Source organism: Mustelus asterias, chromosome 9 (genome assembly GCF_964213995.1).
Source record: "Mustelus asterias chromosome 9, sMusAst1.hap1.1, whole genome shotgun sequence".
In the NCBI taxonomy this organism is placed as follows: Eukaryota; Metazoa; Chordata; class Chondrichthyes; order Carcharhiniformes; family Triakidae; genus Mustelus; species Mustelus asterias.
Genome location: NC_135809.1, coordinates 128,860,416 through 128,881,783, shown reverse-complemented (window position 1 = coordinate 128,881,783; position 21,368 = coordinate 128,860,416). Strand labels below are relative to the sequence as shown.

General features: G+C 45.6%; 1 long non-coding RNA gene across 1 annotated transcript in view; it reads right to left on the bottom strand.

The window, feature by feature from the left end:
- The window catches only part of LOC144499205 (uncharacterized), a 32,950-nt gene extending 14,606 nt beyond the window's left edge, over positions 1–18,344 (bottom strand). Inside the window, exons 1-2 of the long non-coding RNA XR_013498793.1 lie at positions 18,274–18,344; positions 8,696–8,877 (exon numbers count right to left, since the gene is read on the bottom strand). This is a non-coding gene — a long non-coding RNA (uncharacterized LOC144499205). The remainder of the gene's footprint in view (positions 1–8,695; positions 8,878–18,273) is intronic.
- Between the last annotated feature and the right edge of the window lie 3,024 nt (positions 18,345–21,368).

The window sequence follows — 21,368 nt, the reverse complement described above, 5'->3', positions numbered from 1 at the left end:
GTGTGGTAAATATGCAGGGTTAGAGGAATGTTCTGTGTTAAAGGACTCCTATTTATTGTGAATGGGGGACCCCATGCCATTAGCAGCACATACAGGGCATTCACCCAGGCCCACAAGATTGCCCCAGGCAGGTTTACAGTCTTGACTAAAGAGACCAAAGTGGGGCTATTAATTTTTATCCTAATAGCCTGACCAAAATGTTATTGGTGTGCTGAACATTTTTTTCAACTTTAATATGTTAAATTGCATATTTGAACATTATAGTCCCCACAGATTCCCTCATTCCCTCTGCCCCCCGCTCCACACACACACTCACGCACACACTCACACACACACTCACACACACACACATACACACACACACACACACACACGCACACACACAGACACACTCACGCACACACACACACACGCACACACATGCACACATACACACACACACACGCACACAGACACACACAAACACATGTTCACAGACAAGGGGAGGTGCTCGTGTTGTGGGATTGTCACCAGACTAATAATCAAGGGAACTAGAGTAATGCTCTGGGGACCCAGGTTCAAACCTCAACATAGCAGATGGTGATTCAATAATACATCTGAAATTAAAAGTCTAATGATGAGCATGAAACCATTGTTGATTGCTGTAAAAACCCATCTGGTTCACTGACATGGGCAGCACGGTGGCACAGTGATTAGCACTGCTGCTTCACAGTGCCAGGGACCTGCGTTCGATTCCTGGCCTCGGGTGACTGCCTGTGCGGAGTCTGCACCTTCTCCCCGTGTCTGCGTGGGTTTCCCCCAGGTGCTCTGATTGCCTCCACAGTCCAAAGATGTGTGGGTTAGGTGGCCATGCTAAATTGCCCCTTAGTGTCAGAGGGACCAGTAGGGTCCATTAGAGAAGGAAATCTTACCCGGTTGTGACTTCAGACCTCAGCAATGTGATTGGCTCTTAAATGCCCTCTCAAGTGGCTGAGCAAGCTACTCAGGTCAAGGGCAATTAGGGTTGGGCAATAAATGCTGGTCCAGCCAGCGATGCCCACGTCCCATAAAGAAAATGTGTCCATTCCTAACCCTGCTAGAATGTTTGATAAATGGAAAGGAGAACATTGATCCAGTGTAACCCGGTTGCACTCTTCAATGTTACCCCTCAGTCCGGATTGTGCAAGTTTTTTTCCCTGCCCTCGAACCATCGGAATTTCAGTGCCAACACCTCCAAGCTATTCCAGAATAGGAGTTAGTTAGTTGTGTCTACTCTGGTACTTTGTCAGCTAATCATTACATACAGTTATAGAATTTACAGCACAGTAATGGACTATTCAGCCCATTGGGTGATGTTCAGGGTCTTTCCGAGCCCCCACCCAATCTCAACTAACCCTATCTGTAGATGAGCATTCATTTACATACTCATTTATATCTCAGCTCCCGAAAGCGATGCCGTGACTTGAAATCGCGATACATCAAGCTGTTCTACCATAACACATTAGCCCTGCGGCATTAGTAAGCCATGCCACCAGTCACTGATTAGCATTCTACACCTCACAGCTTGAACATGTGAACTATTTCACCTCTGTACTTGTTAGCTGTTTGGGAGCACTGTGGGTGACAATTGCAGGCCAGTTGGAAGTTCTGAAAAAGAGTCTTAGCGCACTCGAAACATTGGGTGGAATTTTTATCCCCCCCCCCCCACCCCCCCAACCCCCTCCCACCTCCTCTCCCCCACCCCCCCCCCCCCCCAACCCCCTCCCATCCCATGGCATGTTTTGAAACGATGTGGAGATGCCGGCGTTGGACTGGGGTGAACACAGTAAGAAGTCTCACAACACCAGGTTAAAGTCCAACAGGTTTATTTGGTAGCAAATACCATAAGCTTTCGGAGCGCTGCTCCTTCGTCAGATGGAGTGGATATCTGCTCTCAAACAGTGCAAACAGACACAAAATCAAGTTGCAGAATACTGATTAGAATGCGAATCCTACAACCAGCCAGGTCTTAAAGGTACAGACAATGTGTGTGGAGGGAACATTAAACACAGGTTAAAGAGATGTATATTGTCTCCAGACAGAACAGCTAGTGAGATTCTGCAAGCCCAGGAGGCAAGTTCCTGATAATGTGACATAAATCCAACATCCCGGTTTAGCCGTCCTCATGTGTGCGGAACTTGGCTATCAGTTTCTGCTCAGCGACTCTGCCACATTTATGTCACATTATCAGTAACCCCCACAGCTTGCCTCCTGGGCTTGCAGAATCTCACTAGCTGTTCTGTCTGGAGACAATACACATCTCTTTAACCGGTGTTGAATATTCCCTCCACCCACATTGTCTGTACCTTTAAGACCTGGCTGGCTGTAGGATTCGCATTCTAATCAGTATTCTGTAACTTGATTTTGTGTCTGTTTGCACTGTTTGAGAGCACATTTCCACTCCATCTGACGAAGGAGCAGTGCTCCGAAAGCTTATGGTATTTGCTACCAAATAAACCTGTTGGACTTTAACCTGGTGTTGTGAGACTTCGTACTGTGTTTTGAAACCACAGAAGAAGCCTGCCATTGGCTGGCAATGGGATCTTCTTGTCCTGCAGTTGTCAACAGAGTTACCCATTGTTCGCACCCTTCACAGCTGGGGAACCTGCGGTGGGGATCCGCTGTCGGCAGAACTGGAAGATGCCGTCAGCGGGAACAGCTGGAAATTTCCACCCGTTGACTTTGTTTCTGTCTCCACAGATGCTGCCGGACCTGCTGAATATTTCCACCGCTTTGTTTTTATTTCAGATCTCCAGTTTCTGCAGCATTGAATTTGAGTTGGAAGTGGCTTCCTTACACCAACAGAACACAAATCCTTTCTCGGTGGGCACACCTTCAATTGGTCGAGTCCCTACATTTATACTGGGTGATCTGTGAACTGCAGGCCATCGATCCCACCTTACAAACGTTGAAGAACATCAGCACTGTGTGGTAGTTTTACACCAGAACATAAGAACTAGGAGCAGGAGTAGGCCGTCTGGTCCCTCGAGCCTGCGCCGCCATTCAATAAGATCATGGTTGATCTTTTCGTGGACTCAGCTCCACTTACCCGCCCGCTCATCATAACCCTTAATTCCATTACTGTTCAAAAATTTATCTATCCTTGCCTTAAAAACATTCAATGAGGTAGCCTCAACTGCTTCACTGGGCAGGGAATTCCACAGATTCACAACCCTTTGGGTGAAGAAGTTCCTCCTCAACTCAGTCCTAAATCTGCTCCCCCTTATTTTGAGGCCATGCCCCCTAGTTCTAGTTTCACCTTCCAATGGAAACAACCTCATTGCTTCTATCTTATCTATTCCCTTCATAATCTTATATGTTTCCATAAGATCTCCCCTCATTCTTCTGAATTGCAATGAGTATAGCCCCAGTCTACTCAGTCTCTCCTCATAAGCCAACCCTCTCAACTCCAGAAAAAAAATAAAATGAAGTCTGCAGGTCTCAGAGGTTCGAACAAATAAAGAGCTTTATTCAGGAGATGTTAACACTACAGGCTGCTATTGGACACTGTCCCTAAACAGCCATGGAACCAAGGTCTCTTGAAGTGCCCCTGTTCCACTGCAAGGCTACTAGTGAGAAAACACTAGGAATACCCCAATTCACAACAACCTTTATTAATCATTCAACTCGTTGAAACCCTATTGATATTGGATAAGAAAGAGCCATTTCTAAAGTTTCTGAGCCATGAGGTAGGTTAGTTATTGGTAATAACTTTGCATATTTCCATCTTTAGTAAATCCGTAATAAAAGCAGAAATTGTGAGAAAAAATCGTCCCCGCTGACTCTCTTCATAAATGCTCCCAGACTGGCTGGGCTTTCTAGCATTTCATGTTTTCATTTCAGATTTCCGGCAATCACAATATTTTGCTTTTATTTTAATAAGTCAGAGTTATTCATTAACAGATTATGGGTAACCCACGAACACTGCAAGCGTAAGTGAACTAATAAAGGTGTGTCCTGGGCGCTTTACTGTAATCGACTGGATAATTCCTTCCTTATCTTTAAACAGATGTGGAGAGCTAGCATTGTGCCTGAATTGCATGAATCCAAAACACCTTAACTAACCAGACAGGGTCCTGCATACAAAATTCACTGTGCATGGACTTACCGAGATATCATGATGCTGGTTTCTCATTAACGGGGATGAAGTGGAAATGGTCGAGAGCTTCAGGTTTTTAGGTGTCCAGATCACCAACAACCTGTCCTGGTCGCCCCCCCCCCCCCCCCCCCCCCCGCCCCCCCCCCCCCCCCCCCATGCTGACCCTATAGTTAAGAAAGCCCAAAAACGCCTCTACTTTCTCAGAAGACTAAGGAAATTTGACATGTCCGCTACAACTCTCACCAACTTTTACAGATGCACCATAGAAAGCATTCTTTCTGGTTGTATCACAGCTTGGTACGGCTCCTGCTCTGCCCAAGACCGCAAGAAATTACAAAGGATCGTGGACGAAGCCCAGTCCATCACGCAAACCAGCCTCTCATCCATTGACTCCGTCTACACTTCCCGCTGCCTTGGAAAAGCAGCCAGGATAATCAAGGACTCTATAAATCTTGGGCATACTCTCTTCCACCTTCTTCTGTCTGGAAAAATCTACAAAATGCTGAAAACACAAACCAACTGACTCCAGAACAGCTTCTTCCCTGCTGCCATCAAACTTCTGAATGGACCTACCTTATATTACGCTGATACTTCTCTACACCTGACCTATGACTGTAACACAACATTCTGCACCCTCTCCTTTCCTTCTCCCCCATGTTTTTTTTCATTCATTCCTGGGACATGGACATCGCTGGCTGGCCAGCATTTATATCCCACCCCTAGTTGCCTTGGGCTGAGTGGCTCGCTAGGCCATTTCAGAGGTCAGTTGAGAGTCAACCACATTGCTGTGTCTCTGGAGTCACATGTAGGCCAGACCAGGTAAGGATGGCAGATTTCCTTCCCTAAAGGACGTTAGTGAACCAGATGGGTTTTTCCGACAATTGACAATGGTTTCATGATCATCAGTAGACTCTTTCTACTGCTAATTCCACTATCTGCCGTGACGGGATTCGAACCCGGGTCCCCAGAACATTACAAAAACAGAAAATGCTGGAAAATCTCAGCAGGTCTAACAGCATCTATGGGGAGAAAATAGAGTCAATGTTTCAAGTCGAGATGACCCTTTGTCAGAGCAGCTTTGATAAAGAGCTAAACAAATCCTTTCTATGTCATTGTTTAGTCCCTATTATAAACAAATAGAAGGTAAAGGTACATCAATATTCTGAGTTAATCAACTGACAGTGGCACAGTGGTTAGCATTGCTGCCTCACAAATTCAGGGACCCGGGTTCGATTCCCGGCTTGGGTCACTGTCTGTGCAGAGTCTGCATGTTCTCCCTGTGTCTGCGTGGGTTTCCCCCGGGTGCTCCGGTTTCCTCCCACACTCCAAAGATGTGCAGGTTAGGTTGATTGGCCAAGCTAAATTGCCCCTATTTTCGGGGGGATTAGCTGGGTAAACATGTGGGGTTACGGGGATAGGGTGGATTTGTTATCGGTGATGCACTATCAATCAAGCAAAGACTAGTTTGTATGCAAGAACAAATAGGCTTTTATTAGCAAAAGACTTGGAGCACACCCATGCCAATGAACTGGCCCAGAGACTGAGGCAGGGGGTGGGGAGCAGTCTCCTTTATACTTGGACCGGGGGGGGAGGAGTCCCGGGCAGGGCCGGCAGGGGCGTGTCCAGACATGTCACACACACAGGCAATAAGCTAACAGTGGTTTACCATAATCGGTGCAGACTCGATGGGCCAAATGGCCTCCTTCTGCACTGTAGGAATTTTATGATTCTATGACTTCTGCTATCCATTTAGCTAAAGGGGGATTATTTGCAGAAGGAAGGTTTCTCACACTGTGCACGTGGGTGATTTCCTGAGCTCCAGCTGAGAAGGTGGCTTTACTCCCGGACTTAAGTGGTAGATTGTAAATATTGAATGGCCTGCTTTCAGCACTGTTTCTCAGCAGGCCAGTCATTCTGATCATGGCACAGGTTTATGTCGGGAAGCCCCGTTGTGAGAATCATAGCGTCAGCGACTGTGCTGATGCGAACATTAATTGGACAAACTGTCCTGAGCATAGCTAGTGTCTCGGAAACAAGCCAGCAGTACAAATGAGGCAACGCGTGAGCTCAGGAAACCCAGTTCATATTGCAGAGCTGCTTCTGGTAAACTATGAGATAGAACTGAATATATTGAAGCTCTGTTCCTTCTACGTAGCTGTTTCATCAGCAACTCTGTCTCTGTGTTCACCGTGGACTTGACTGTCTCCCAAGCAAATCTGCTGTCACAGTCTCTCCCCTCCTCACTCCACAGCCCCCACACACAATCTCTCTCCCCACTCACACACTCGGCGGCACGGTGGCACAGTGGTTAGCACTGCGGTCTCACAGCGCCAGGGACCAGGGTTCGATTCCCAACTGGGGTCACTGTCTGTGTGGAGTTCTCCCCGTGTCTGCGTGAGTTTCCTCCGGGTGCTCTGGTTTCCTCCCACAGTCCAAAGATGTGCAGGTTAGGTTCACTGGCCATGCTAAATTCTCCCTCAGTATATCCGAACAGGCGCCAGAGTGTGGCGACAGGGGTATTTTCACAGTAACTTCATTGCGGTGTTAATGTAAGCCTACTTGTGACTAATAGATAAACTTCAAACTTTACTCAGTCAACCACCATCCCCATGTGATTTCTCTGCACTATTTCTCCCTCTCTGCAATCGTTCCTCATCCCCCGCCACAATCTCTCTCCCTCCACCCTCCCTCCATCCTTGGCGCCATACTCCAAGCCCTTACTCTCACCACCAATCCCCGACAGCTGGTCAGGCTTTCAACGTGGCCTAGCTTTTCCAGATGACAAATGGAGCAAAAACAAAAACTGACGAGGCCCTGCTGTTAAATCTTCCAGCACTTCCATAGTCCAGACGTTAGTGTGCTTCCCCAGCTGATATCAACTAGTTCAGCGTGTGTTAGATGTCAAAGCTGCAGTATTCTGGGAAGAAATGCTGAGTTGTTGTTGTGATGTGATGTACATGCACCTTTAAGGAGGCGTGTCTTAAACCATCACACCACAACCAGAAACCTTGGGCAGCTCTAAGACGCAGTCCATGCACAGGGCCCTGACTGACAGCCTGCATTCTGAAGACATATGGAAATTTCCAGCCAAGATCACTGCAACTAAGTCTGGATATATAAGTGACGAGACAGAGTACAGGAATGAGATAGAGAATCTGGTGAACTGGTGCAGCAACAATAATCTCTCCCTCAATGTCAACAAAACTAAGGAGATTGTCATCGACTTCAGGAGGCGTAAAGGTGAACATGCCCCTGTCTACATCAATGGGGACGAAGTAGAAAGGGTCGAGAGCTTCACGTTTTTAGGTGTCCAGATCAACAACAACCTGTCCTGGTCCCCCTATGTCAACACTATAGTTAAGAAAGCCCACCAACACCTCTACTTTCTCAGAAGACTAAGGAAATTTGGCATGTCAGCTATGACTCTCGCCAACATTTACAGATGCACCATAGAAAGCATTCTTTCTGGTTGTATCACAGCTTGGTCTGGCTCCTGCTCTGCCCAAGACCGCAAGGAACTACAAAAGGTCGTGAATGTAGCCCAATCCATCACACAAACCAGCCTCCCATCCATTGACTCTGTCTACACTTCCCGCTGCCTCGGCAAAGCAGCCAACATAATTAAGGACCTCATGCACCCTGGACATTCTCTCTTCCACCTCCTTCCTTCGGGAAAAAGATACAAAAGTCTGAGGTTATGTACCAACCTACTCAAGAACAGCTCCTTCCCTGCTGCTGTCAGACTTTTGAATGGACCTACCTTGCATTAAAGTTGATCTTTCTATACACCCTAGCTATGACTGTAGCACTACATTCTGCACTCTCTCATTTCCTTCTCTATGAACAGTATGCTTTGTCTGTATAGCGCACCAGAAACAATACTTTTCACTGTCTGTTAATACATGTGACAATAATAAATCAAATCAAATCAAGTACCATCAATATGTTTCAGAGACTTGGAAGTTCCTTGCTTTGTATAATATTATATATAAACACAAATGTCATTGTTGTTTGATTTAAATGTGACATTTTTTGATTTTTTTTAACGATAAAACTTCAGTTCATAAAAAAGGGGGATGTTCTGATGTGACACACATGCACCTTTATGGAGGCATATCATTATCCATCATAAAACAGGATGTACAGTCCCATAATTCTGTAAACGAAACATAAGTTCATATGTTCATAAGATATAGGAGCAGAATTAGGCCATTCGGCCCATCGAGTCTGCTCTGCCATTCGATGGGCCGAATGGCCTAATTCTGCTCCTATACTCCTAATGCCTTGTATAGTTGCAACAACACTTCCTTACCTTTATATTCTATTCCTTTATCTATAAATGCCAACATTCCACTCGCTTTCGTTATTATCTGCTTTAGCAGCAATAGCAGCGATATTACAGGCCTGACCTGCCTACGATGCCTCCCAGTTGCTGCTGTCTGTCTTATCTTCAAATAAAGGAGCCCCATTATTGTTTTCCCAATTCTTTTTGTCCGATTTTTATGTCTGCGACAAACAACACAACAGTCACATTGTGGCTTCACCACCTCAACCACTGAAAAAAATGTTTCTTTTTACCTCTGTCTCTTTATGTCTCCCTGTGTGTCACTCTTTGTTTCCATGTCCATTTTCTGCCTTCACTCTCTCCTCTCTCAAATCCGCATGGTCGTTTATTGAGCTCCATTTTTTGTTGCTGTTTCTCGTCATCCATTTCCTATTGCTCCGGAAATCACATCCTGGTAGCAAACTTCCTCGAAATTCTGAAATAAACAGACACTGCCTTTGGAACGCTAACCTTGTTCAGACAAAGGAATCATTCATCCTGATTTGACCCAATTTCTTCAGTATGTTGATGCAAAGTAGCTGAGAAGCTGGCCATGGCTGATTCACAATATTCATGGTTCATTCATGTTAAAATAAAGATAAACGGCAATGATATGAAGAGGAGAAACTGAGTGGAGGTGATAGACTCCTTGGGGGGGGGGGGAAGGAGATGGAAATCAGAAGTTGAATTAACATAGGGAATGGCATAAGAGCCACTTACTGATAGAAGTCTACAAGATTATGAGGGGCACGGACAGAGTGGATAGTCAGAACCCTTTTCCCAGGGTGGAAGAGTCAATTACTAGGGGGCATAGGTTTAAGGTGCGAGGGGCAAGGTTTAAAGGAGATGTATGGGACATATTTTTTTACACAGAAGGTGGTGAATGCCTGGAACTTGCTGCCGGGGGAGATAGTGGAAGCAGATATACGATAATGACTTTTAAGGGGTGTCTTGACAAACACATAAATAGGATGGGAATAGAGGGATATGGTCCCCGGAAGGGTAGGGGGTTTTAGTTCAATCGGGTAGCATGGTCGGTGCAGGCTTGGAGGGCCGAAGGGCCTGTTGCTGTGCTGTAATTTTCATTTGTTCTTTGTTAGGAAGGATGATGGCACAGTGGTCAGCACTGCTGCCTCACAGTGCACAGAACCTGGGTTTGATTCACGGCTTGGGTCACAGTCTGTGCAGATTCTGCATGTTTTCCCCATGTCTGGGTGTGTTTCCTCTGGGTGCTCTGGTTTCTTCCAAAAGACTGGTTAGGTGAATTGGCTGTGCTAAATTCTCCCTCAGTGTACCTGAACAGGTGCTGGAATATGGTGACTAGGGGATTTTCACAGTAACTTCATTGCAGTGTTAATGTAAGCCGACTTGTGACATTAATAGATAAACTTTGAAGACCGAAAGAAGGAAATGGGAAAATAAAAGGGATGACCAGTAAAAATACATTTTCCTAAATATCATTTTGGTTTCGCTATAGTTACTGCCGCAGCCTCAAGTACTGGTGCTGATTATCTCCAGCCACTTCGTGGTATCTGGTATCCCTCACCACTCGTAGGCCCCTCCGGCTTTCCACCCTACATCCAACCCCCATTCCTGTTCCAAACCTCTGTTATGCTGTATCAATGCTTGCCCACAAGTCTACACCTTCATATTTGACCCTCTGTTCACCATGACAACTGCAGCCGATGAGTAGCTTCATCGCTCCCTCACATCTATCTTTGAAGACCTTGTTCCCAAGCAAACATTCATGCTCACCCTTTCGCATTGCTTCCCCTTGAACAGCCCATTTCTTTGCTCCATCAGGTTGCAGGCTTGAGCACATCTGGAAGATGACTCGCATAGCTATCCATCTGTTACCCCGAAGGTCCCCCATCGTCTATTCTTTGCCCCTTCCCATTTCTCATCAACATGCAATGTTGTCTTTGGCTCACAATGCAAATTCCATTTCGAATGAATCCTGCTGATGGATTATTTGTTTTCAAAAACCAATAAGCAAGAGAAAATAGATACTTTTAAAAGGTCACTGGCTATGAACATACAAACACACATATGAATTAGGATAGGAGCCGGCCATTTGGCCCCTCAAGTTTTTTCTGTCATTCAGTAAGATTATGGCTGATCTGTTTGGAACCTCAACCCCACATTCCTGCCTACCCCGCATGACCGCTCACTCACATAGAAACATGCATAGAAAATAGAAGCAAGAGTAGGCCATTCGGCCCTTCAAGCCTGCTCTGTCGTTCAATACGATTATGGCTGATCATCAAATTCAATACCCTATTCCTGCCTTCCCCATATCCCTTGACACCTTTAGAGTCTAGAAATATATAGTAATCTATATAAATGATCTGGAGGAAAATGTGGGTATTCTGATTCGTAAGTTTGAAGATCACACAAAATTTGATGGAATTGCTGATAATGTCATGGATTGTCAGAGGATACAACAGCATATAGATAGATTGGAGACTTGGGCACAGAAATGGCAGATGGAGTTTAATCTGGACAAATATGAGATGATGCATTTTGGAGGATCAAATTTAGTGCAAATTATACTATAAATGGCAGATCCCTTAGGGACATTAACATACAGAGGGATCTGGGTGTGCAGGTCCACAGTTCCCTAAAAGTGGCAACACAGGTGACCAACGTGATTAAGAAGATATAGGGCATGCTTGCCTTCATCAGTCAGGGCATTGAATACAAGAGTTGGGAAATCTATAAAACCTTGGTTAGGCCGCATTTGGAGTATTGGGTACAGTTCTGGTCCCCACACTATCAGAAGGATGTGAAAGCTTTGGAGTGAGTGCAAAGAAGGTTCACCAGGATGTTGTCTGGTCTCGAGGGTGTTGGCTATGAGGAGAGGTTGAATAAACTAGGATTGTTTTCACTGGAAAGGCGGAGGCTGAAGGGAGACCTGATAGAGGTCCACAAAATTATGGGTACAGTAAGAAGTCTCACAACACCAGGTTAAAGCCCAACAGGCTAATTTGGAATCATGAGCTTTTGGAGCGCTGCTCCTTCATCATATATAGACAAAGACACAATTGCAAGATAATGCATTTGCATTCCAACCATTATCTTGCAATTGTGTCTTTGTCTATATATGCCCTGTTTGTGAAACTTACCTCTCCACTCATCTGATGAAGGAGCAGCACTCCGAAAGCTCATGATTCCAAATAAACCTGTTGGACTATAACCTGGAATTGTAAGACTTCTTACTGTGCCCACCCCAGACCAACACCGCCATCTCCACATCATGGCTACAAAATTACGAGAGGCGTAGACAGGGTGGATAGCCAAAAGCTTTTTCCCACGATGGAAGTGGCAATTACAAGGGGGCACAGGTTCAAGGTGAGAGGAGGAAAGTTTAAGGGAGATGTGCGGGGGAGGTTTTTCACACAGAGAGTGGTGGGTGCCTGGAACGCACTGTCAGAGCAGATGGTGGAAGCAGGCACATTAGCAACACTTAAGAGGCATCTAGATGGGTACATGAATAGGGAGGGAATAGAAGGATATGGATCGAGTAAGGGCAGAAGGTGTTTTTCAGTTTAGTTAAGCCATCATGACCGGCACGGGCTTGGAGGGCCGAAGGGCCTGTTCCCGTGCTGCACTTCCTTTGTTCTTTGTTCTTGAAATCTATTTCCTTCTTAAATCCATTCAGTGATTTGGCTTCCACAGCTTTCTGTGGTAGAGAATCCCACATGTTCACCATTCTCTGAGTGAAGAAATTTCTCCCCATCTCAGTTCTATAAATGCCCTACCTAATGTTAATCAAGGATCTATGTAACTCTGCCTTGAAAATGTTTAAAGACTCTGCATCCACTGCCTTTTTGAGGAAGAGAGCTCCAGAAATCCCCCACCCTCTGAGAGAAACAATTTCTCCTCACCCCTATCTTAAACAGCGACACCTAAGTTCTGTATTTTCCACCAAGAGAAAACATCCTCTCCACATCAATCCTGTTAGTGGAGAGGCGATGGGCTAGTGGTATTATCGCTGGACTATTAATCCAGAAACTCAGCTAATTCTCTGGGGACCCAGCTTCAAGTCCCACCACAGCAGATGGTGGAATTTGAATTCAATAAAAAATATCTGGAATTAAGAATCTACTGATGACTGTGAGACCATTGTTCATTGTTGGAAAAACCCATCTGGTTCACTAATGTCTGTTAGGAAAGGAAATCTGCCGTCCTTATGCGGTCTGTCCTAGTAAAGGTTTTTTAAGATTAGTCACAAGTAGGCTTACATTCACACTGTGACAGCTGCTGTAAAATTCCCCTCGTCACCACAGTCCAATGCCTGTTTGGGTAAACTGAGGGGGAATTTAACATGGCCAATGCACCTAACCTGCACATCTTTGGACTGTGGGAGGAATGATGTGGAGATGCCAGCGTTGGACTGGGGTAAATGCAGTAAGAAGTCTCACAACGCCAGGTTAAAGTCCAACAGGTTTATTTGGTAGCACAAGCCACTAGTTTTCGGAGCGCTGCTCCTTCATCAGGTAAGTGGGAGTTCTGTTCACAAACAGGGCATATAAAGACACAAACTCAATTTACAAAATAATGGTTGGAATGCGAGTCTTTACAGGTAATCAAGTCTTAAAGGTACAGACAATGTGAGTGGAGAGAGCGTTAAGCACAGGTTAAAGAGATGTGTATTATCTCCAGCCAGGACAGTTGGTGAGATTTTGCAAGCCCAGGCAAGTCGTGGGGGTTACAGATAGTGGACATGAACCCAAGATCCCGGTTGAGGCCGTTCTCATGTGAGCGGAACTTGGCTATCAGCCTCTGCTCAGTGACTCTGCGTTGTCGTGTGTTGTGAAGGCCGCCTTGGAGAACACTTACCTGTGGGAGAACGCTTGTTCTGGCTGGGGAGGTGCTGTGAGGCAGCAGTGCTAACCACTGTGCCACCGTGCCACCGGCTACATGTGGCTCCAGACCCACAGCAATGTGGTTGACTCTCAACTGCCCTCTGAAATGGGGGCCAAGCTCTGAAATGGGGGCAAGCCACTCAGTTCAGGGGTAACTAGGGATGGGCAATAAATGCTGGTCAGCCAGCGACACCCATGTCCCACAAACGAATAATAAAAAAATGACCTTCAGGATCTTAACTTGCATAGATCTCTTAATCTCACCTCTTTCCAACGTGCATGTGAAGGTCGAGCTAGGGACAGTGATGTCACAAGGAGGGAATATGCTCCATGTTCAGTCAAATAAAAAGTTCCTTTCGATGTATTTCACAGTGGTTGATTGTTTGCCTCAACTTTAGTTATTTGGTTAACTTTTTTTTAAAAGGCATCTATTTCAAGGTTTCTGACAATGTTGTCAATCTAAATGGGCTGAAAGTTGACTGCAAGATTAATCACAGCAGAAAGCATTGGCCTGTAAATGTTCCACTGGAGAACAGAGCAAATGTGTGTTAATTAGTGAAGGTATTTTTCTTCTAAAAGGAAAACGATTGTGCATAAAAGCTGAATGTGATAAACAGAACGTTTACTTAATTATATATTTAGACATGTCAAAGAGAATTTCAACAGCTTTAATTAGCAGAGAAAGATCAACCAGGAATCGCAAAAAAATTAGAACATGAAGAGTGATTAACTCAAAGATTACCTAGGTTTTGTTGAGTGTTTTTTTTTTGCCAAATGTTTATGCTATTAGAATGCAGACAACTATAATAAAGGCCCCTGGCTCTCACTAAATCAATTCTCTTACCGAGAGCACAGACTCATCTTGGAAGAATTGCACTATTGCAGCAATAGGCTTTTCAATAGATGATCCAGTAATTCTAGTTCGGTAAGGGTGGCACTGTGGCTCAGTGGATAGCACTGCTGCCTCGCAATATCAGGGACCCGGGTCCAATTCTGCCCTCAGGTCGACTGTCTCTGTGGAGTTTGTACGTTCTCCCCGTATCTGCGTGGGTTTCTTCCGGGTGCTCCGGTTTCCTCCCATAGTCCGAAAGACGTGCTGGTTAGATTGTTTGGCCATGCTAAATTGCCCCTTAGTGTCAGGGTGATTTGCAGGGTAAATGAGGGTTACGGGTATAGGGTCTGGGTGGAATTGTGGTTGGTGCACACTCAATGGGCCGAATGGCCTCCTTGTGCACTGTAGGGATTCTATCATTCATGACGGCTGCAGTAGTGAAGAGGCTGGGAACACACCGAGGTAAAAACTAAACACCTCTGTGGCAGGTGCACAGACATAAACGAGGTTTAGTATTGTCACCCCTAGCATTGGAAAGGGTCACATACAATCTGGAGTGGCGCCCTGTCAACTGCTAAACCCGATCTGGATATGCCCCAAGATCACCTGAATGATGATGCTGAAGCCCGATGAAGAATTTATTTCATTTCTCCAGCTTTTCCAGTCTGGCACAATGGGCAGGATTCTTGGTCAGTGATGCGGGCATGACTGTGAGGTCAGAGGGTACATAATTGCGTGCTGCCACCCAGCGCGCCAGTTTCCAACATCTTCCACCTCCCCAGATAAAAGCAAAACACTGCGGATGCTGGAATCTGAAACAAAAATAGAAAATTCTGGAAATTCTCAGCTGGTCTGACAGAGTATGTGGGGAGAGAATAGACATGATGTGGAGATGCCGGCGTTGGACTGGGGTGAACACAGCAAGAGTTTTAACAACACCAGATTAAAGTCCAACAGGTGGATTTGGTAGCAAATGCCATTAGCTTTCGGAGCGCTGCTCCTTCGTCAGATGGAGTGGAAATCTGCTCTCAAACAGGGCGCAGAAACACAAAATCAAGTCACAGAATACTGATTAGAATGCGAATCTCTACAGCCAACCAGGTCTTAAAGATACAGACAATGTGAGTGGAGGGAGCATTAAGCACAGGTTAAAGAGATGTGTATTGTCTCCAGACAGGACAGCCAGCAAGCCCAGGAGGCAAGCTGTGGGGGTTACTGATAGTGTGACATAAACCCAAGATCCCGGTTTAGGCCGTCCTCATGTGTGCGGAACTTGGCTATCAGTTTCTGCTCAGTGACAGCACAGAGTCGCTGAGTTGCCGAGAGTCGCTGAGCAGAAACTGATAGCCAAGTTCCGCACACATGAGGACAGCCTAAACCGGGATCTTGGGTTTATGTCACACTATCAGTAACCCCCACAGCTTGTCTCCTGGGCTTGCTGGCTGTCCTGTTTGGAGACAATACACATCTCTTTAACCTGTGCTTAATGCTCCCTCCACTCACATTGTCTGTATCTTTGAGACCTGGTTGGCTGTAGAGATTCGCATTCTAATCAGTATTCTGTAACTTGATTTTGTGTCTCTGTGCCCTGTTTGAGAGCAGATTTCCACTCCATCTGACGAAGGAGCAGCACTCCGAAAGCTAATGGTATTTGCTACCAAATAAACCTGTTGGACTTTAACCTGGTGTTGTTAAAACTCTTACGAAGAGAATAGAGCCAATGTTTCGAGTCTGGATGAGGGTCACCAACAGGGCAACAACTAGTCCCCGAATCGTAGGTTATCTAAGAATGGTTTTGTCGCACACATCGCGTATGAACGGTTTCTCCCACATGTGGGTCCTTTGATGCTCCAAGAGATGTGATGACCACAGGAAGGCTTTGAACGGTCTTTCCCCAGTGTGAATACGTTCATGTGTCTGGAGATTCGATGAATCAGAGAATGAGTTGTCACATATTTTACACATGAATGATTTTGCCCTGCTCTGTACGCAGAGATTTGATGACCGCGTGAATGATCATGTGAATGTCTTTTCTCCTGTGTGAATCGCCTGGTGTCTGAATGGTAGAATGATAGTTAGGTAGTGAATGATGGTAATTAAGGGGGTTGTATTGGGACCCCTTTCCCACAGGGACCAAAATTTATTAATCAACTGGTGGGGTCCCAAAGGGTAAAGTTTATTTATTAGTCACAAGTAAGGCTTACATTAACACTAATGAAGTTACTATGAAATTCCCCTAGTCGCCACAGTCCGCCGCCTGTTTGGGTCAATGCACCTAACCAGCACGTATTTCCGAATGTAGGAAACCAGAGCACCCGGAGGAAACCCATGCAGACACGGGGAGAACGTGCACACTCCACACAGACAGCGACCCAAGCCGTGAACCGAACCTGGGATCCTGGCGCTGTGGAGCAGCAGTGCTAACCACTGTGCCACCATGCTGCAGTATTCAGTTAAACATGGCCAGGGAGCGGTGTGGCGCATTCATCTTGCTGGGGACAGCACTCCATAACCCCATCATGGTTATCAGTGGCAGCTACTGGCTATCGGGTGGTGGGGCATCACCTCCACCATTACTGCCAGAAAGCGGTGACCTTCTTAAAATCCATTTTTTCACCTTATTTACATCGTGAGGGACTGTTTCTTCTGTCTCCACCCCCGCTCCCCACGCAAGTCTCAGCAGCCCCCACCTCAGACATTGGGCAATTAAATATGGCTGGCAGGGTGCCGAGGTTGGAGCACCCGCCTGGTGATGGTAAATCTGAGAAGACACCAGACACATCCAGCGACTTGGTTGGGAACTCGCAGTGGCATTGGAGAGGGTGCAGAATCCTCGCAGCAACTCTTCTACCCAGTCCTCTAAGTATCACCTGCCCCACAAGTGGCAGAGTCTACGGATTGATCAATCATCTGGAACCCATCGTGTCAGAGCAGAAGCAAATCATCCTCTCTCCCCAGGGACTGCCGAAGAAGAAGAGACGTATGGAGAATATCATCTTCTTGCTGGATGAGAAAATGATGCAAAGAAACGCAGAACCTTATTTCAATAAGCTTTATACCTGACTGGTACTGAATGGTGTCCAGTTTTAAACTTAAGCTCGCTTTTATATTAACTTTCAACTTAAGAAACGGAATGAAATACTGGTTCGTCAATTTGTGAAGTATCCTTTACTTGATCTGGTAAATGCGTATGATTAACTAATCATTGGATGGCCATTTGGGAGGAGGAAACACATTGTAGCAATTATAGAATCCCTACAGTGCAGAAGGAGGCCATTTGGCCCAACGAACCAGCACCGACAATAATCCCACGCAGGCCCTATCTTCGGAACGCATGTATTTACCCTGCTATTCCCCTTGACACTATGGGTCCATTTAGCATGGCCAATCAACCTAACCCACACATCTTTGGAGTGTGGGAGGAAACTACAAAAGGTCGTGAATGTAGCCCAATCCATCACGCAAACCAGCCTCCCATCTATTGACTCTGTCTACATACACTTCCTGCTGCCTCGGAAAAGCAGTCAGCATAATTAAGGACCCCACGCACCCCGGGCATTCTCTCTTCCACCTTCGTCCGTTGGGAAAAAGATACAAAAGTCTGAGGTCACATACCAACCGACTCAAGAACAGCTTCTTCCCTGCTGCCATTAGACTTTTGAATGGACTATCCTCACACTCAGTTGATCTTTCTCTACACCCTAGCTGTGACTGTAACATTACAGTCTGCACTCTCTCCTTTCCTTCTCTATGAACGGTATGCTTTGTCTGTATAGCATGCAAGAAACAACACTTTTCACTGTACACTAATACATGTGACAATAATAAATCAAATCAAATCAAACCGGAACACCCGGAGGAAACGCACGCAGACACTCCTCCAAGGTCTCTCTTGCTTTTATTATTCACAGAATCACAGAATCCTACAGTGCAGAAGAGGTCCTTTGGCCCATCAAGTCTGCAACGACCCATGAAAGGCCCTGACCTGCCCACCTAATCCCACTTGCCAGCACTTGGCCCATAGCCTTGAATGTTCTTTGATGAAAGACTTTAAAAGGCATGGAAATAAAAGTAAAAAAATAAGATTACTACACCAATTTGAATGTTTGTTCAAACATAACAATCTTCAAACCGGCCAATATAGCTGCTTTCCACTTGCAGAGAGCATTCATTCCACATTCTAAGGCCTGTACAGCTGGTAGTTCCAACTGACGTACAAATATGCTTCCGAGTCAGCTGCACTGGGATTGGGAAATTGCACGATGACGTACCTTTGGGTCAGTACGCCTGACTGTTTCTTGAATTTTAGCCAGTGTCAACATAGCTGGATGTTGAGCTTTCTGCTAAAGTTGAGAGTAATGGGCTTTGGGCCTTGCCTGCTTTATAGGAACAGTTCAGTGATGTCAGATGATGATCCCGGAAGCTGGAATTCAGGTTCTTTCCTGGATTTTGATTTTAGCAGCGTGGTTCCATTAATTGGTGTTATTTTTGGTTCTTGTGAATTACCTCATAATCACCACAAGCATTTAACAAAATTGAGCTCTGTCAGGACACTTGTTTTCTCAAATGAAAAGTGCGCGGTAGAATTTCAATAAGAAGTCTCACAACACCAGGTTAAAGTCCAACAGGTTTATTTGGAATCACGAGCTTTCGGAACGCTGCCCCTTCATCAGGTTCAGTCACCTGATGAAGGAGCAGTGCTCCGAAAGCTGGTGATTCCAGTTAAACCGGTTGGACTGTAACCTGGTGTTGTGAGATTTTTACTGTATTCACCCCAGTCCAACGCCGGCATCTCCACATCGTAGAATTTCGAAGCATGAAATGAGGAGGGATACAGAAAGTTTAAAATTAAAAATAGAAATGTTCAATCTATAAAGCCTAGAAATCTCCTTGAAAATGGCTTTACCTGACTCAGTGGGAGCAATTTTAACCTCGCTCATCCTCAGGGAATATAAACAGTTTGGCTTCAAAGATAAGTTTCTACTCTGCATGATTTTGCTTTCTATTAAATTCAGAATCAGGTGGGGTGTAAAATTAACATTTGACACAACCTGTTCAGTTTTCAGAAAGAAGGCTAACAACACCAGGTTAAAGTCCAACAGGTTTTATTTGGTATCACGAGCTTTCGGAGCGCTGCCCCTTCATCAGGTGAGTGGAGGGTTGGGTTCCTCCTTGACACCTTGACCGCTCCTTGACACCAGATCTTCTGCTTCCCACTTCTTGGGAGATGTTGCTGGGCCGACTTCTCCCAGAATGCACCAGTGAAGTCCCTCAGCCGCCTCGACCAGAACTGCATTCATCCAAGCAAGTGTACAATGGTTACATCTTCTCTAGTTGGAGATGGTCATTGCCTGGCAGTTGTGTGGCACAAATGTTACTTGCCATTTATTAACTCAAGCCTGAATGTTGTTCAGGTCTTGCTGCATTTGGACACGGACTGCTTCAGTATTTGAGGAGTCACAAACAGTGCTCAACATTGTGTACTCATCAACAATCATGCCCACAGCTGACCTTATGCTGGAAGGAAGGTCATTGATGAAGCAGCTGAAGGTGGTTGGGCCTAGGACACTACTCTGAGGAACTCCTACAGTGATGACCCGGACTGAGATATATGACCTCCAACAATCACAACTATTTTCCTTTGTGCCAGATATAACTCCAACAGGTGGAGTGTTTTCCCCCTGAATCCCACTGACTCCAGTTTTGCGAGGGCTCCTTGATTCCACGCTCGGTCAAATGCAACCTTGGTTAGCACTGCTGCCTCACAGCGTCCAGGGACCCGGGTTCGATTCCCGGCTTGGGTCACTGTCTGTGTGGAGTCTGCACGTTCTCCCCGTGTCTGCGTGGGTTTCCTCCGGCTGCTCCGGTTTCGTCCCACAATCTTAAAGACGTGCTGGCCAGGTACATTTACCCAAACAGGCGCCGGAGTGTGGCGACTAGGGGAATTTCACCGTAACTGTATTGCAGTGTAATGTAAGCCTTCATTATGACTAATAAATAAACTTTAACTCTTTGATGTCAAGGGCAGTCACTCTCACCTCTGGCAGTCAGTTCTTTTGTCTATATTAGGAAATCGGGGCCATGGCCTGGAGGTCAGATGTCACGGGATCCCAGGTAATTGGAAGCAGTGAGGATTGGAGTGAGGTGACTAACTTCGGATTGCAGGCAATATTTATGCATGTTGCCTCTAAATACAGCCAGTGCTTGAACTGCCTACTTCAGGATAAACCAATGTTGCAATGGGGTCTGAAGTGGTTATGAGCTCCCATATTTGGACATTCCAATTGCAGGTTTGAGTGAAGGACACCCCTTGCTTCTCCTGACTCAATACGGTGCACTTCAAGTCTGAATTCTGTGCGAATATCCTGCCCTGCACTTTGGAGATTTAAGAGGCTGTGTAGTTTTCAATAGTTCTGTGCTCAATTAGATGAGTCTGGTAACTGACATATGATCACTGTGCTTGATTGATTAAGCCTGGATGTGGATTCAGAACTAAGGTAAACAGACACCACAGAAGCTACCAGAAGCTGAGCTGTAAGTATAAATGCAGACATTTTGTAATATTTTAAAACTCTTGTGAATAAAGCTCTTGCCCATTTAGAAATTAGTGGTGACTTGGCATTACTCTGAGAAATATGCAATATATAACACACAACACCTGAAAAATGGGTGGTAAATGGCCGGGTACCTTGGCCCTTCCGCTTCTGCCATTTTATCTTTCCCTCCAGAGTGAACATTTCTGCCTTGCCTCAGCAGCTTTCAAATACTATTCTCCTCAATGTTCTGGACTCCTTATAATTACAGGTTGGAAAGCGCCTCAGTTATTACGAAGAATGAAGCCCAGTCCATCATGCAAACCAGCCTCCGATCCATTGACTCCGGTTACACTTCCTGCTGCCTTGGGAAAGCAGCCAGCGTAATCAAGGACCCCACACACCGCGGACATCAGATACAAAAGTCTGAGATCACATCGCGACCGACTCAAGCTTCTTCCCTGTGGTGATCAGGCCTTTGAATGGATCTACCATATATTAAGCTGATCTACACCCTAGCTAAGACTGTATCATCTACATTCTGCACCCTCTCCTTTCCTTCTCCCCTGTGTAGTCTATGAACGGTGTGATTTTTCTGTATAGCGTTCAAGAAGCAATACTGTACAATCACTGTATCCCAATACAAAAATAAGGTAGAGAGTCAACATCTTTCCAAAGGTAGGGGAGTCTAAAA